The sequence below is a fragment of the Trachypithecus francoisi genome, unplaced genomic scaffold (assembly GCF_009764315.1).
Source record: "Trachypithecus francoisi isolate TF-2019V2 unplaced genomic scaffold, Tfra_2.0 Lachesis_group12, whole genome shotgun sequence".
NCBI classification, from domain to species: Eukaryota; Metazoa; Chordata; class Mammalia; order Primates; family Cercopithecidae; genus Trachypithecus; species Trachypithecus francoisi.
The window spans coordinates 49,304,185-49,320,440 of NW_022681457.1; the positions used below are offsets into that span (position 1 = coordinate 49,304,185).

Here is a 16,256-nt window from a genome sequence, read left to right on the forward strand (position 1 = left end):
ACCATCAACTATATTGGAGACCTCAGTTGTCTCCTGGCCTGCCCGTGGTTAGTGGCAAAGTCTTCAGTAAGTCACTTGATCTCTTCCAGGTTTTCACTCTGTCACCACAGGAATGGATTGGGTTATAAAGATATTGAAGGCTTCTTCCAGTTTTAAAGATTTTGTGGTTCTCACCTCTCTGCTTCTATGTATTAAGAATCACCATGTCTGTGTTTGAGATATCTTGGCAGGGGAGTCACAGTGGCCTTTTCTCTTAGTGGTATTGCCAAAAGGATATTATAATTTCTACAAGAAACTCATGCTACAAAGCAATAATGGGAATAGATTTGTAAAGTCCTTCACCTGTTCTTTCAGTCCTCTAACTTCCCTCTTTATCTCTTTTTACTTATGCATTCCTTCAATAAATATTTGCTAGACACTTGCTAGCATCAAGAACTGTTCTGAGCACTGGAGAGCAGCTGTGAGTAAGATAGAAATCGTTCTTGTCTTATGGAGCTTACGTGCGAGTTGGGGAGGTGCAATAAACATCTCAGTAAACAAAATAAGCAAATAATTTTAGATAGCAATACATTCTATGAAGGCACTGGATCTTTGAGGGTGTTACTTTGGTTAATGATCAGGGAAAAATTCTCTGACAAAGCTAATTTGAGCTGAAACTTGAGCAATATGAAAAGCTGACACAAGAGAGCTCCAGACAGAGGGCACAACTTGGGCAAAGGCCCTTAGGCTGGTACAGTGTGGTTGTGTTTTGGGGAAGAGATAGAAAGCCATTGTGACTGCAGCAAAATGAACAAGGCAGAGCATTATATGGGAGGAAGTTGGAGGGATGGGTAGGGACCAGATTTAGTAAGGTTTTCTAGGGGTTAAACTCTTTGAATTTTACTCTAAGTGTGAATTAGAGAGTTCGTAGAAGCAAAATGATGTGATCTGATTTGTGGGGTTTTCTTTGGTTGAGTCTCACTCTGTCGCCCAGGCTGGAGTGCAGTGGCATGATCTTGGCTCACTGCAACCTCCACTTTCCGGGTTCACACCATTCTCCTGCCTCAGCCTCCCGAGTAGCTGGGACGATAGGTGCCTGCCACCATGCCCAGCTAATTTTTTTTTTTTTTTTTTTTTTTTTTTTAGTAGAGACGGGGTTTCACCATGTTACTCAGGATGGTCTCGATCTTCTGACCTTGTGATCCACCCGCCTCGGCCTCCCAAAGTGCTGGGATTACAGGCGTGAGTCACCGCACCCGGCCGGATTTGTGTTTTTAAAATATTACTCTGCAGTCCATGCCAGCCATCTGTTTGATGGTTTCCCAGATGGGGGTTTCAGCATACCTTGGCCACGCTGGCTAATGGCACTAGGTCAGGCTGCTGAGCTGCAGAGGGAGAAGTGTGGGCCTGGAAGAGGAGGCAACAGCTAAGCAAGAAGAATGCTGAGGAATTAGGAAGATGTTGAGGAAGCGGGGCTAATGTGTAAGGACCTGCAAACACTGACTCTGAATGAAACACAGGATCAAGGGTGGGAGAAATGAGACTGGAGAGAAGACAAGGGTCAGATCAGAAAAATAGTCTTGTCAACCAAGCTGAGGAGATTGGACTTAATCCTAAAGGCAATAGGTTTCTGATGACACAATCAGATTTCTGCTTTAGCTGTTACGTGGATGATGATTAAAGTGGGCAAACTAGGAGCAGAAAGACAAGCTAGGATTGTGACAGGAATCAGGGAAGAGATGGTGGTGGCTTGGAGCAGGCTGGGAGCAGTGCGAATGAGGAAATTTAGTTGGGTCTGAGAGTGGATGAGGTTATAAACAATAGAATTTGGAGAGTAACTGTATGTGGGGAAGCAAAGGAGAGTGGGGTTTGGGAGGTGCAGACTTCTCTGACTCTCCTGCTTTGAACACCAGAGGTGGAGGGGGCTTCTGGGGCCTCAAGTGAAGCAATCTCTTTTAGTCCCTCTGTCTCAGGTAAATCCTCCCAGACTGTAGCCCGTGTTACTGGACATTGAGGAAAGAGATGAGAAAAGAAAGTAGGGGCCCTTTCCTGAAGGAGATAGAGCAAGATGATTTTCCAGTATTTGTGTTTGCAGTGTAAGAATTTAGTTAAGTCTACCTAGCTGCTAATGTTTTCCAGCTACTAAATCCAGTTTTTTTCCAATAATCATCATTAATAACCCTAATCTAACAGCAATGTGTAAAAGCAAGACTTTTGCTTTCGTTGTCTTCAAAATCTCCAGTGCAACATCACTGAGCACCTGCTCTCTGTCAAGCCTTAGAGAGACAAAGAGGAGCCAGGAGCTGGATAGAAAATCTCTTAGAAAAGAAATACCATTTGACCCAGCAATCCCATTACTGGGTATATGCCCAAAGGAATATAAATAATCCTGTTTTAAGGATACCTTCACACATATGTTCATTGCAGCACTATTCGCAATTGCAAAGACATGGAACCAACCCAATTGCCCATCAATGGTAGACTGGATAAAGAAAATGTGGTACATATTTACCATGGAATACTATGCAGCCATAAAAAGAAATGAGATCATGTCCTTTGCAGGGATATGGATGAAGCTGGAAGCCATTATCCTCAGCAAACTAATGCAGGAACAGAAAACCAAACACTGCATGTTCTCACATGTAAGTGGGAGCTGAACAATGAGATCACATGGACATAGGGAGGGGAACAACACATCCTGGGGCCTGTTGGGGTGGATGGGGCTGGGGGAGAGCATCAGGATAAATAGATAATGCATGCTCGGCTTAATACCCAGATGATGGATTGATGGGTGCAGCAAACCACCATGGCGCATGTTTACCTATGTAACAAACCTGTACATCCTGCGCATGTACCCTGAAACTTAAAATAAAAAAGTAAAAGGTGAAAAAAAACAAAAAAGGGAAAAAGAGCATCTCTCGGAAAAGCACTCTGTTTTGCAGATAATCTATCCGCCACCTCCTTCCCGTCCTCCCTCTCCTGTGCCCCTACAGCATCTTGTCACTCTTCTTCTTAATAGTTTTTGAAAAGTTAACAGAGTGAAAAAAATAAGGTTTAGGCACACATCATAAAGAAAGCATATAAATATATATATTGCAGCTTCAGCAACTTGAGTTCATCTCAATTTTCTTCAAGTCAGGGAAACAAAACATAAAAGCAAAACAGAGAAGCATTTCTCAGACCAGCCCTCAGTCTTGTTTTGAGAAAAGTCTCTCTGATTCTGGAGTTCAGAGATTACTAATGAATGTACAAGAGTGGAGCTCTTTGACATTCATTGCTTATGGTATTCTTAAGATCTCTATCTTTTTCACTGCATGGCCAGCAAAACTAGAAACTACTTAAGGCAAGATTTTTTTTTTTTTTTTTTTTTTAGACTTTGTATAAGCTATAACCTTGTCTCCTAGGGCAACGTTATAGAAACAGACCTCATTTAAAATCCCAAATCTGCTACCACCCAGTAGCTGTATGACGTCTTGGGGAGTGTTACTTAACTCCTCTAAGCCTCAGTTTCCTCATCTGTAAAATGGGAATAACTATGGTACCTACCTCATAAGGGAGTATTTTATTTAATGGTTAGGAGTACAGACTCTGGGAGCCAGACTGTCTCAGTTCCTACCTTACCGCGGCCACTTACCACGTGGCCTTATGCAACGATTTCACCTCTCTGACCTTCTGTTTCCTCCTCTGCAGAATGGACATAAGCAAGATGCCTGCCTCATTGGGTTGTTATGAGGGTTGTAACGCATTTATAACCCGCTTGTATGAAGGGGTTCTCCCAAGAAGTGGGCCCCTAGGAGAGCACTCTTCACATAGCAAGTGCTTTTCCAGTATTTGCTAAATAAATAAAAAGGACATTTGAGAAGATTAAATAAGAAAAGGTATAAAGCCAAATGGCTAGCATAGAGTCAGTGATTGAGATTTGCAACCCCAGTCTGTACTCTGACCCCAGCCTGTCTCAGGACTGGGCACATGGTCAGTGTTAGGCAGGTATTGATTGGTGACACTCTAATCAACTCCAAGTGCCTCTGGGCCTCCAGGTTTATGTTCTTTCTTTGCAAGTATAAGCTGGTACTGATTTCAGAGCTTGTGAGGGGAGATGTGATTTTCCTTATTTACTAACATTTACTTGGACTGGTGTCTGGGACACCCAAAATATGTTATGAATCAGTCAGAGGATAACAAGATCTGCAGTACTGTACAGATTACTCACTAATTTGACATTTGGGGAATTTTTGCAAAATGTTAGGGAACATTTGACAAGATGCAAATTGCTATATCCATGAAGTACGTTTGACTCTGAGGATGGGTGGCACTCTCCCCTGATGTGGCGACATCCGTTCCTAGTACCAGCTGTTGCTTCCTGCAAAAGTAGCTTGTTCTGTTTTTCCCTCCTTGAAGCAAACAGTGCTGGGATTTTCCTCTGAAAACAACAAAAATTCGTCAAGCACCTTCTATGTGTCAGGTGTCTTGTGTCATTTAATATTCACAGTAATCCTATGAGGTACATACTACTAGCATCTCTATTTTTCCAGTGAGGAGTCTGGGATTCAGAGAGGTTAAGCAGCTTGCTTAACACTACACAGCTCTGAAATTCCTAAGCTGGAATTTGAATCTGGGTTCAAATCTCCAAAGGCTGAATTCCAATCCAGCAACCTGTCTCTCACACCACCAGAGAGCATCACAAGGTTCTGACTGGGTACTCCCACAATTAGGAGGGATGGAGGAGAGAAAAATGTCTTGGTAAGTCTTAGTTTTAAACAACTGGTTGGCAACTCTGGCCATAAATATTAACACTTGTTCTACACTGTTTTATACCAAGGCCTGAATTTGTTGGTAACCTAGTGCTTTGAAGAGCTTTCTCTTATTGTGACATTGTTTTCTAAGACAAGCCATGAAGACTGTGTTAGGGGAACAAGAACTGCCCACCCAGGCCGCCATCCTCAAGGCACCATTATCACTCTTGCATTATTTTTGGCATTGTACCATCTTACTGAGGCTTACCATACCCTGTGAGGCATATTTTCTCCTGGCTTCATATAGGTTATGGGAGAACCAAGGGGCATATGTGTAGGATCTGGGTGTGAGCAATATAGGATACCCAGAGAACAGGAAAAGGGCTCTTGGGAAAACTCTAGTTCCTAGGGGTGGCTCTCTGGGGAACCCAGTTGTGTGGGAGAGCCATCCCAAGCAGAGGGCTCTTAGAGAGGAACTACACACATCAAAAGCACAAAAAAAATGCCTTGTTCCAAAGCCATACTCTTCACTTACTATTTTAAATGAAAGAAAAATATATATTTCGCAAGAGGTAAGAGACTCCTAGGATTTTTAATTTGTTCCTTTCATTGTTCACTATCTTTGTAGGTATGTCAGGCCTGCCCAAATGAATGGTTGCTTTCTCAAGACAGAAATTGAATGCTCTATACCTTGTGTTCACCCCAAACTGCCTTGTAGTGTTGTGTATGTGGTAAGTGCTTAATAACTACTTGTTGAAATGAAAGTGACCCCTGGAACAAATCCATCCAATGAATTTTAATTTGTTAGTACTTTAAGTATTGATAGTGACTAGGTTCTTTTCTTTCCTATTTAGGAACATTTAGAATAGGATTTTTTTTTTTTCAATAATGCTGTAAAAAATGAAATAGAGATATATTTCCAATATCTGGAGCAAAAAAGCCAGAACAAAAATTCCTCACCTTTTTGAATATGGAATTCTTTTTTAAAATTATTATTATTATACTTTAAATTCTGGGATACATGTGCAGAATGTGCAGGTTTGTTACATAGGTATACACGTGCCATGGTGGTTTACTGCACCCATCAACCTGTCATCTACATGAGGTATTTCTCCTAATGCTATCTCTCCCCTAGTCCTGCACCCCCTGACAGGCCCCAGTGTGTGATGTTCCCCTCCCTGTGTCCATGTGTTCTCATTGTTCAACTCCCACTTATGAGTGAGAACATGCAGTGTTTGGTTGTCTGTTCCTGTGTTAGTTTGCTGAGAATGATGGTTTCCAGCTTCATCCATGTCTCTGCAAAGGACATGAACTCATCCTTTTAAATGGCTGCATAGTATTCCATTGTGTATATGTGCCACATTTTCTTTATCCAGTCTATCATTGATGGGCATTTGGGTTGATTCCAAATCTTTACTATAGTGAATAGTGCCGCAATAAACATATATGTGCATGTGTCTTTATAGTAGAATGATTTATAATCCTTTGGGTATATACCCAGTAATGGGATTGCTGGGTCAAATGGTATTTCTGGTTCTACATCCTTGAGGAATCTCCATACTGTCTTCCACAATAGTTGAACTAATTTACACTCCCACCAACAGTGTAAAAGCATTCCTATTTCTCCACATACTCTCCAGCATCTGTTGTTTCTTGACTTTTTAATGATCGTCATTCTAACTGGCATGAGATGGTATGTCACTGTGGTTTTGATTTGCATTTCTCTAATGACCAGTGATGATGAGCTTCTTTTCATATGTTTGTTGGCCGCATAAATGTCTTCTTTTGAGAAGTGTCTGCTCATATCCTTTGCCTACTTTTTGACGGGGTTGGGTTGTTTGTTTTTTTCTTGTAAATTTTTTTAAGTTCCTTGTGGATTCTGGATATTAGCCCTTTGTCAGATGGATAGATTGTAAAATTTTTCTCCCATTCTGTAGGTTACCTGTTCACTCTGATAGTTTCTTTTGCTGTGCAGAAACTCTTTAGTTTAATTAGATGCCATTTGTCAATTTTGGCTTTTGTGGTCATTGCTTTTGGTTTTTTAGTCATGAAGTCCTTGCCTATGCCTATGTCCTGCATGGTATTGGCTAGGTTTTCTTCTAGGGTTTTCATGGTTTTAGGTCTTACATTTAAATCTTTAATGCATCTTGAATTAAGTGTTGTATAAGGCCTAAGGAAGGGGTCCAGTTTCAGTTTTCTACATATGGCTAATCAGTTTTCTCAACACTATTTATTAAATAAGGAATGCTTTCCCCATTGCTTGTTGTTGTCAGGTTTGTCAAAGATCAGATGGTTGTAGATGTGTGGCGTTATTTTTGAGGCCTCTGTTCTGTTCCATTGGTCTATATATCTCTTTTGGTACCAGTACCATGCTGTTTTGGCTACTGTAGCCTTATAGTATAGTTTGAAGTCAGGTAGTGTGATGCCTCCAGTTTTGTTCTTTTTCTTAGGATTGTCTTGGCTGTATGGACTCTTTTTTGGTTCCATATGAAATTTAAAGTAGTTTTTTCTAATTCTGTGAAGAAAGTCAATGGTAGTTTGATAGGGATAGCGTTGATTCTATAAATTACTTTGGGCGGTATGGCCATTTTCACGATATTGATTCTTCCTATCTATGAGCATGGAATGTTTTTCCATTTGTTTGTGTCCTCTCTTATTTCCTTGAGCAGTGGTTTGTAGCTGTCCTTGAAGAGGTCCTTCACATCATTTGATTCTCTTTGTAGCAATTGTGAATGGGAGTTCACTCATTATTTGGCTCTCTGTCTATTATTGGTGTATAGGAATGCTTGTGATTTTTGCACATTGATTTTGTATCCTGAGACTTTGCTGAAGTTGCTTGTCAGCTTAAGGAGATTTTGGGCTGAGTTTTCTAAATATACAATCATGTCATCTGAAAACAGGGACAATTTGACTTCCTCTCTTCCTATTTGAATGCCCTTTATTTCTTTCTGTTGCCTGATTGCCCTGGCCAGAACTTCCAATACTGTGTTGAATGGGAGTGGTGAGAGAAGGCATCCTTGTTTTGTGCCGATTTTCAAAGGGAATGTTTCCAGCTTTTGCCCATGCAGTATGATATTTGCTGTGGGTTTGTCATAAATGGCTCTTATTATTTTGAGATATGTTCTATCAATACCTAGTTTATTGAGAATTTTTAGCATGATGGGGTGTTTAATTTTATCCAAGGCCTTTTCTGCATCTATTGAGATAATCATGTGGTTTTTGTCATTGGTTCTGTCTATGTGATGGATTACATTTATTGATTTGTGTATGTTGAACCAGCCTTGCATCCCAGGGATGAAGCCCACTTGATCGTGGTGGATAAGCTTTTTGATGTGTTGCTGGATTCAGTTTGCCAATATTTTACTGATGATCTTCGCATAGATGTCCATCAGGGATATTGGCCTGAAATTTTCTTTTTTTGTTGTGTCTCTGCCAGGTTTTGGTATCAGGATGATGTTGGCCTCATAATCTTAGCAGTTGTAACTCAATTAAGAGTGCTAATTCCAAATGCAAACTGGTGGATAGATAGGTTTATTTTTCTGGGACTTAATTACTCTAGAAGTGGTCCAAGTAAAGCTGGCCTTGTTTAAAGTCTCTTTGAACACTGTCTAAATGGTCTCCTAAATGTTATCTTTAGAGGCAAGGAGACAGCATAGGCTAGCGAGTCTAGCACTGCCCTGGTTATCTGTAGGCCTTGGTACTAAGTCTGGATTTGTTTCTAACTGGCCAGTTAAGCTGATTCAGGTCTCTAAAGCACTCTGAACTCATCTGTAGAATGGGGAGATTGAATGAGATGAGCTCTCGACCCTTTCCAGGCTTTGTATTCTTCAGATCCCTGGTAGTTTGAAGGTGGAAGGTGCCACTAAGCTTCTCATGATGCCCAACCACTGCCTGCACCACCCAGCTCTCTAAGGCTTGTGCTCAAAACATTGCTTTGGGCCTCTCTGGAGAAGGGGCTTTCGTTTTCAGTGTCCTATTATTAACCTTTTTCCAAGCTCTATTTTCCAAGTTTAGGTTGGCTCATCAGAGTTGAACATGGACTGTTTGGATTTTTGCCCAATCTGTTCTCTGAGTCTGATAGCACATTCATTACTCCCTGCCCATGGTTTCTGCTAAATGACCTCGTTAGTGCTCTAATTACATGTTGCTCTTCAGAAAGTTGGGGGTGGTGGATGAGTTAAGAAAGGCTGAGTACTGAGATGGAGTACATTGTAAACACACTGTATGACGCCTACCTTCCCCTGGTCTGATTACCCATGGGGAGTTGGAAGGGAAGAGTTATGCTTTTCCTCTTCTCTTCCTTCTTCAGTACACATCAAAACATAATAATAACCCATACCAAATGTGTTGGTAGTAGTTGGTAATACATGCATTTGAAAGCTGGATGGTGATATTTCTACAACTTAATTTATGTGGAATGAGAGAATGAAAAAAACAGAAAACCAAAACAACCTAAAGAAGAAAGAAATGAAAACAAATGTTTTTCTGAGCACCTACCATGTGCTCATGTAGGTTTTCGTTTATCCTGCCAACAACCCTATGGGCTAGTTGTGCTAGTACTAATGAAGAAGTAGGGTCAGAGAGGCTTAATTATTTTCCAAGATGACAAAACAAGTATTTGGGCGCATTGGGAATTGAACCCAGGTGTGTCTGATTCCAAATCTCAATATTCCATGCTACCTCTCCATTCATTCATGCATTCATCCAACAATAGAATAGAGATCATACTCTCATCTCTATTCTATGACTAAATATAATCTCAGAGTTTCTGTACTACTATTTCAGAATTAATTCTACAAATTCCTCAGATGAATCTAAATGCGTAGTGGTATATTCTTCCCTTGTGATTTTCTCTGTCCATTTAGGTTTCTTCTACTTCTGCCTTGGAGATCAGATCACAGATCTGAGATGCATGACCCTGAGGGGTTTATTTATTTATTTAGAGACGGAGTCTAGCTTTGTCACCCAGGCTGGAGTGCAGTGGTGCGATCTCGGCTCGCTGCAAGCTCCACCTCCCAGGTTCACGCCATTCTCCTGCGTCAGCCTTCCGAGTAGCTGGGAGTACAGGCGCCCGACCACACCTGGCTAATTTTTTGTATTTTTAGTAGAGGCGGGATTTCACCGTGTTAGCCAGGATGGTTTTGATCTCCTGACCTCATGATCCACCCGCCTCGGCCTCCCAAAGTGCACCGCACCCGGCCTCTGAAGGGTATATTTAAAGATTACCCTGAGCTAACTTCTTATTTTTCCATTAAGAAAACAAGTTCAACGACTTGTTGAAGTGGTTAAGTAGGGCATGTTCTTTTCACTATGCTGTATAATGGGGATGCCAAGAGCAGAGTTGAATTTACTTGGGGTACAGAGAAAGGATGATTGTGTGTCATAACAAACATGAAGAATTTCAAATGCTTTATGGGACAGTTCACCTTGGGCTGTGTGTGCACATGACAAGAAGTTCTATACCCATCACGCATGGAGACTGATTAGCAAGTGACTTTAACTTAAGCCTGTTAACTACAAAACCACGAGGGTCAAATTTTAATGAAAGAGAACTTGTCTTCCAGACTGGATATCTTAAATGTGTGTTGTTTGTTTGTTTGTTTATTTGTTTCCTGACGCTTCCTGTTGGGTGATGTTGAGGTGAACTAGTAGAGTCAAATCTTTTACTTGTTTCTCCTGAATTCTCATGGCCACATTTTTCTGAAAGTGGCAAATGCAGTATGTTGAGTGATGAGAGACGTTCACACTTAGGACAGAATAGATGATGTGATAGTAATGTTAACAGGATGCAACTTCAACCATGTGATGAACTTTCTTAAAACAGGGGTTCTTACCCATCTGATTACTAATTGGTATTTCAACATAGAAATTGGAATTTGCAAACCAAGCATCTTAAAACATGTGAGTATTGTTTGTTTGACAGACTGTCAAGACACGTGTGCAGGCTTAATGTATTAGTTTATTCTATAGCAATCAAGTTGTTATTGTAACTAATAGAAAACCGGAAAAATAAGAATTTTCACAGTCAAATCATCCATTGGAAAGAAATTATAGAAAAAAAAAACCCAAAGAACAAAACTTTGAGCTATACTCTCAATCTATATAGTATGTTTGCTGAATTGGGGGTGTGAAACAGCAGGAAACCATTACTGCATGTGATCATAGTTGTAATGATTCTACTATAACATAATAAACCTATACTATGTATGCCTCAAAATAAATTATAGATCCCATAGTAAAAAGCAACTTCTTATTCAACATTTATCAATTGGGAGAACTGCTCCCTTCTTCTGCAAAAAAGTCATTAAGCTGCATGTTTCACCACAGAATAACTTTTGGAAGAATTATTTAAACCTTCTACTTGCATTCCTCTTCTATTTTTAATAACCAAAAACATACACAAGAGATGTAAATATACCTCCAGAATTTTTGAATGACTGGACAAAGCAGTGTTAAAAATTCAACAGCACTAATTACTAGCTGAGCAGTATAAAAACCTCTGAATAAATGTCAGCCTAGGAGATAAGCTCTTATCTTAATCTAATGACTCCACAGACTTAATTTGTCAGGCCAGCCTAGTTGATGAAAAACAGGTTTCTATTCTCCAGTGTTAGCAGGAACATCTTTCCAAATCTTTGAAGCTGGATAGTAATACCATCAGTGTCATCCTGTAAAAATCTTGTGACCAAGCCAATTTAATTCCTATTGTCCTGTACACTAATTAAAGTTGTTCCATCCCTCTTGGACAAATATCTAACAGTGAAACCAGTGTATTTTTACATTTGCTACATTTTGAACTAACCCTCAAGTCCCTGTGTTTTGTGCCTTTTTTCCCTCATGGTATTGGATCATCAGGGACCATCTATCTTCTTTTGAGAAAGCTGATATTTCCAGAGAAATCCATTAATTCAGAGGAATCCGTTAATTGAGAGGCTGTGTAGCAGAGTGGTTACGAGTATGGATTCTGAGATAGAAAGGCCTGGGGAAATTTTTGCTCTGTCATTTGCAAGCTGTGTGACTTTGGGTAAACTTTCTAAATTTTCCTAACCTCAATTTAATTATCTGTAAAATGAGGGATAATCATAGATATTGTGAGGGTTAAATAATATAATCCATATTAAGAATTTAGAGTGCCTGAGTCTTATACTTAAAGTTATTAATTCATTAACTCATTAGTTCATTCAACCAACAAATACATACTGAGTACTAACAAGTCTATAACACATGCTAAGTGTTACAGGATATAAGAAGAACCAAAAGGTGAGGCCTTTTGCCTTTGTAGGACTTTGAATAAACTTTCTGCTTGAGGAAGCCCAAGCCTGACATAATGAACTGATCTCACTACACCTGGACAGGATTGCCACAGATTTATCAGGACTTTCCACCTAAACTCCATTGTGAACCCTGTGGCTGGCTTTTCAGTAAAATGGGGATGTAAATTTCCATCTCCAAAGTGTGTTATGCACATGGCATAAGATAATATATGGGGGACAACCAGATGTTGGTGGCCTCTCAGTTCCTTGTCTCTCTCATCCCTGTGGCCCACAATCACACGCATGGTACTCATGATACAAACATATCTAGTGAGTTCTCCCGTCTTGTTTCATCCTAGTATTGTCAGTCAGTGTAATGTCCCTCAAAGCAGTCCATACCCTCTCTGCTCAATCTCCTTCTGATGACTTGAGCTGCACCCTATTGATGCTATGTTTTTTTTTGTATGGCACTTGAAGATACTTGTTGATCATTGTTTCTTTGATTTCTCATTGTAATGGAATGTGATGACACAATTTCTCTCAAATGTCTTGAGATTCATGCATATACTTAAAAAGTGGCACGCACCCTGTAGTCCCAGCTACACGTGAGGCTGAGGCAGGAGAATCGCTTGAACCTGGCAGGCAGAGGTTGCAGTGAGCTGAGATCGCGCCACTGCACTCCAGCCTGGGCTACAGAGTGCTACTCCATCTCAGAAAACAAAACAAAAAAAAGTATGTACAGAGAGGCTATACTAGGAATCCCACTAGGTATTCAGATACCCAAATGTGTAAGATGCAGCCCCTACCCTTTGGGAACTTGGCAGTGTGAGGTACATACTGTGACAGAGACGCCTGGCGTTCAGGGGGAGCAGATTGGATAGTGGAAAGGGGGGCATTCAACTCAGACTGGCACTCAGGGAAGGTTCTCCCGAGGAGAGGAATAGGGCTTACCTCTGAAAACTCATTAACAGTCCATCGAGGAAAGGTGTTGGGAAAGGATTCCAGGTTGAGAAATCAGCGTGTGCACATGGAAGGAAGTGGTTCAGTAGAAGAGAGAAGGACCTGGGTGGCGGCATGCTGGGAGATGAGGCGACACTGAAAGATCATAAAGGTCTTATGTGATGAGGAGTTAGAACTCCATCCTGCAAGCAACAGGACCCATTGATAAATTTTAAGGCTGTTAATTTTCATTAACATGGGTCTGGGGCCCAGAAAGCAGTTTGTGTCTGTGTTTTGGGTTTCTCCTTACCACTTTCAGGACCTGTGATTACATTATCTTCCATCTGGCTCTCAGCCAGTCCCTCTCTTCCTGGTCTCCTGTCTGTTCTGCTACACCCAGAGCTGCTTCTCCTTTGAAAACTCCAGCAGCAGCATTCCCTTCCCTAGTCACCATCTCTATCTCTCCACCTTGCCCTTTCCTTCTCTCCTGCAAAGGCTGCTCCCATCAAGCCTCAGAGTCACAGTCATTCCTTGACCCTGTCTACTCTCCCAGTCCTCCTGCCCTTTCTGGGCTTTATTTCCCATCCTACCTGGGCAGGATCCCATAGTGGTTTCTCTTACCACCTTGTTAATCCCCTCCCACCTCCAATCTTTAACTTCATCCATTCCTGTCATTGGCTGGAGAAAATGGAACAGCATTGGCTGTTAATTCCACTTATCATTTATGGTATCCAGTTTTAAGTTGAGTTCTCAGTATGGCCCTTTTCCTTAACTCTAGTAGATTTCCATTCCCATTCCTTACTGACACACTGTTTTAGGCTATTACTGTTTGTATGAGACAGGTTTGGTGGGCATGCCTAATGTGCTCTGGGAACTGTCCTCTAGGTAGCTACATTCTTCAGTGTGTAACCCATCCCCTGCCCCAACCCTGACACAGATATTTGGACAAAAGATAGACATTTGATGCCCAAATCCCAGTAAGGCAATGTATTGACTGACCATTGGCCAATCAGATTTTCTTTTGACAATTTGTTCCTCTGTCATTTACATAGACTGCCTGTTACTTGAGCTGCCTTCAATGGGTCTATTACTTTTGACTCAAAATGGTTGGCAAGATCATCCCATCCCTGAAGTCTCAACCCTACTCCTACTCCCCTCATTTTCGCTATTACATTTTAGGAAGAAAATAGAGGCTGTCTAATCAGAAGCCCCTCAGTTTTCCCCTGGCTCTTTTCAACTATATTTCTTGATAGTTGACCTTGTCTCAGAGACTCATACCTGGTTTCTTTCTCAAAATACGATGAGAATTTATCTACATTTATTGACTTATTGTTGATATTTCATTTTATGCTTTCTATTTATTATGTTTTTCTCCTTTCTTGCTATTTTGGGGTTGAGTTTTTTGTTCGTTTGTTTGAGACAGTGTCTTGTTCTTGTCGCCCAGGCTGGAGTGCAGTGGCACGATCTCGGCTCACTGCAACCTCTGCCTCCTGGGTTCAGAGGACTCTCCTGTCTCGGCCTCCCAAGTAGCTGAGATTACCGGTGCCTGCCACCACACCCGGCAAATTTTTTAGTAGAGACAGGGTTTCACCATGTTGGCCAGGCTGGTCTTGAACTCCTGTCCTCAGGTGATCTGCCCCCTTGGTCTCCCAAAGTGCTGGGATTACAGGCGTGAGCTACCTTGCCCAGCCTTGATTGAATTTTGTTTATTCCTTCTTCTTCTTCCATTTGTTTGGAACATATACTTATGATTTCTATTCTTTTAATAATTTTTCTTAGACTTTTAACAGACACATTTAAATTTACATTTTTCTCTCAAAAGGAGTTTATGGTGACTGGGCGCTGTGGCTCACGCCTGTAATCCCAGCACTTTGGAAGGCTGAGGCGGTTGGATCACGAGGTCAGGAGATTGAGACCATCCTGGCTAACACCGTGAAACCCCATCTCTACTAAAAATACAAAAAATTAGCCTGACACAGTGGCGGGCACCTGTAATCCCAGCAACTCCGGAGGCTGAGGCAGGAGAATGGCATGAACCTGGGAGGCGGAGCTTGCAGTGAGCTGAGATCCAGCCACTGCACTCCAGCCTGGGCGACAGAGCGAGACTCCGTCTCAAAAAAAAAAAAAAAAAAAAAGAAAGAAAGAAAAAGAAAGGGTTTATGGTAAATAATTTTCTGAATCCAACCTGTTGAATGGTAGTTTGTAGAGAATTTCAAACTCAGTGTTTCTTCTTGGCACTATTATTCCACAGACTTAAGAAAAAATTTTTTTTTTAATTTTTAAAATGTTTATTGTAGGTTCAGGGATACACGTGCAGGTTTATTATGTCAGTAAATGTGTGTCATGGGGGTTTGTTTTACAGATTATTTTGTCACCAAGGTACTAAGCCTAGTGCCTAATAGTGATTTTTTCTATTCCTCTCCCTCCTCTCACCCTCCACCAGTGTCTGTTGTTCCCTTCTTTGTGTCCATGAGGTCTCATCATTTGGCTCCTACTTACAACTGAGAACATGCAATATGTGGTTTTATGCTCCTGCGTGAGTTTGTTAAGGATGATGGTCTCTAGCTCCATCCATGTTCCCACAGAAGACATGATGTCATTCTTTTCAATGGCTGTATAGATTCCATGGTGTACATGTACCACATTTTCTTTATCCACTCTGTTCTTGATGGGCATTTAGGTTGATTCCATGTCTTTGCTATTGTGAATAGTGCTGCAATGAACATTTGCATGCTTGTGTCTTTATGGTAGAATGATTTATATTCCTCTGGTTATATATCCAGCAATGACATTGCTAGGTCTAATGATAGTTCTGTTTTTAGCTCTTTGAGGAATCACCACACTGCTTTCCACAATGATTGAACTAATTTACACTCCCACTAAACAGTGTATAAATGTTCCCTTTTCTCTGCAACCTCACTAGCATCTTCTTTTTTTTTTTTTTGACATGGTCTCATGCTATTGCCCAGGCTGCAGTATGGCCATGATCTCGGCTCACAGCAACCTCTGCCTCCTGGGTTCAAGCGATTCTCCTACCTCAGCCTCCCAAGTAGCTGAGATTACAGGCGCACACCACCAAGCCCAGATAATTTTTATATTTTTAGTAAAGATGGGGTCTCACCATGTTGGCCAGACTGGTCTCGAACTCCTGACCTCAAGGGATCTGCCTTCTTTGGCCTTCCAAAGAGCTGGGATTACAGGCATGAGCCGCTGTGCCAGGTGCATCTGCTGTTTTTTGACTTTTTAGTAATAGCCATTCTGACTGGTATGAGATGGTATTTCATTGTGGTTTTAATTTGCATTTCTCCAATTATCAGTGATACTGAGTTTTTTTACATATGCTTGTTGGTCG

General features: G+C 41.1%; 1 long non-coding RNA gene across 1 annotated transcript; it reads left to right on the forward strand.

The window, feature by feature from the left end:
* Positions 1 to 5,879: 5,879 nt before the first annotated feature.
* On the forward strand, positions 5,880 to 15,771 carry LOC117093848. Its single transcript, XR_004441274.1, has 3 exons — positions 5,880 to 5,894; positions 9,682 to 9,687; positions 15,379 to 15,771. It is a non-coding gene; the product is annotated as an uncharacterized LOC117093848 (long non-coding RNA).
* The last annotated feature ends 485 nt before the right edge of the window (positions 15,772 to 16,256 follow it).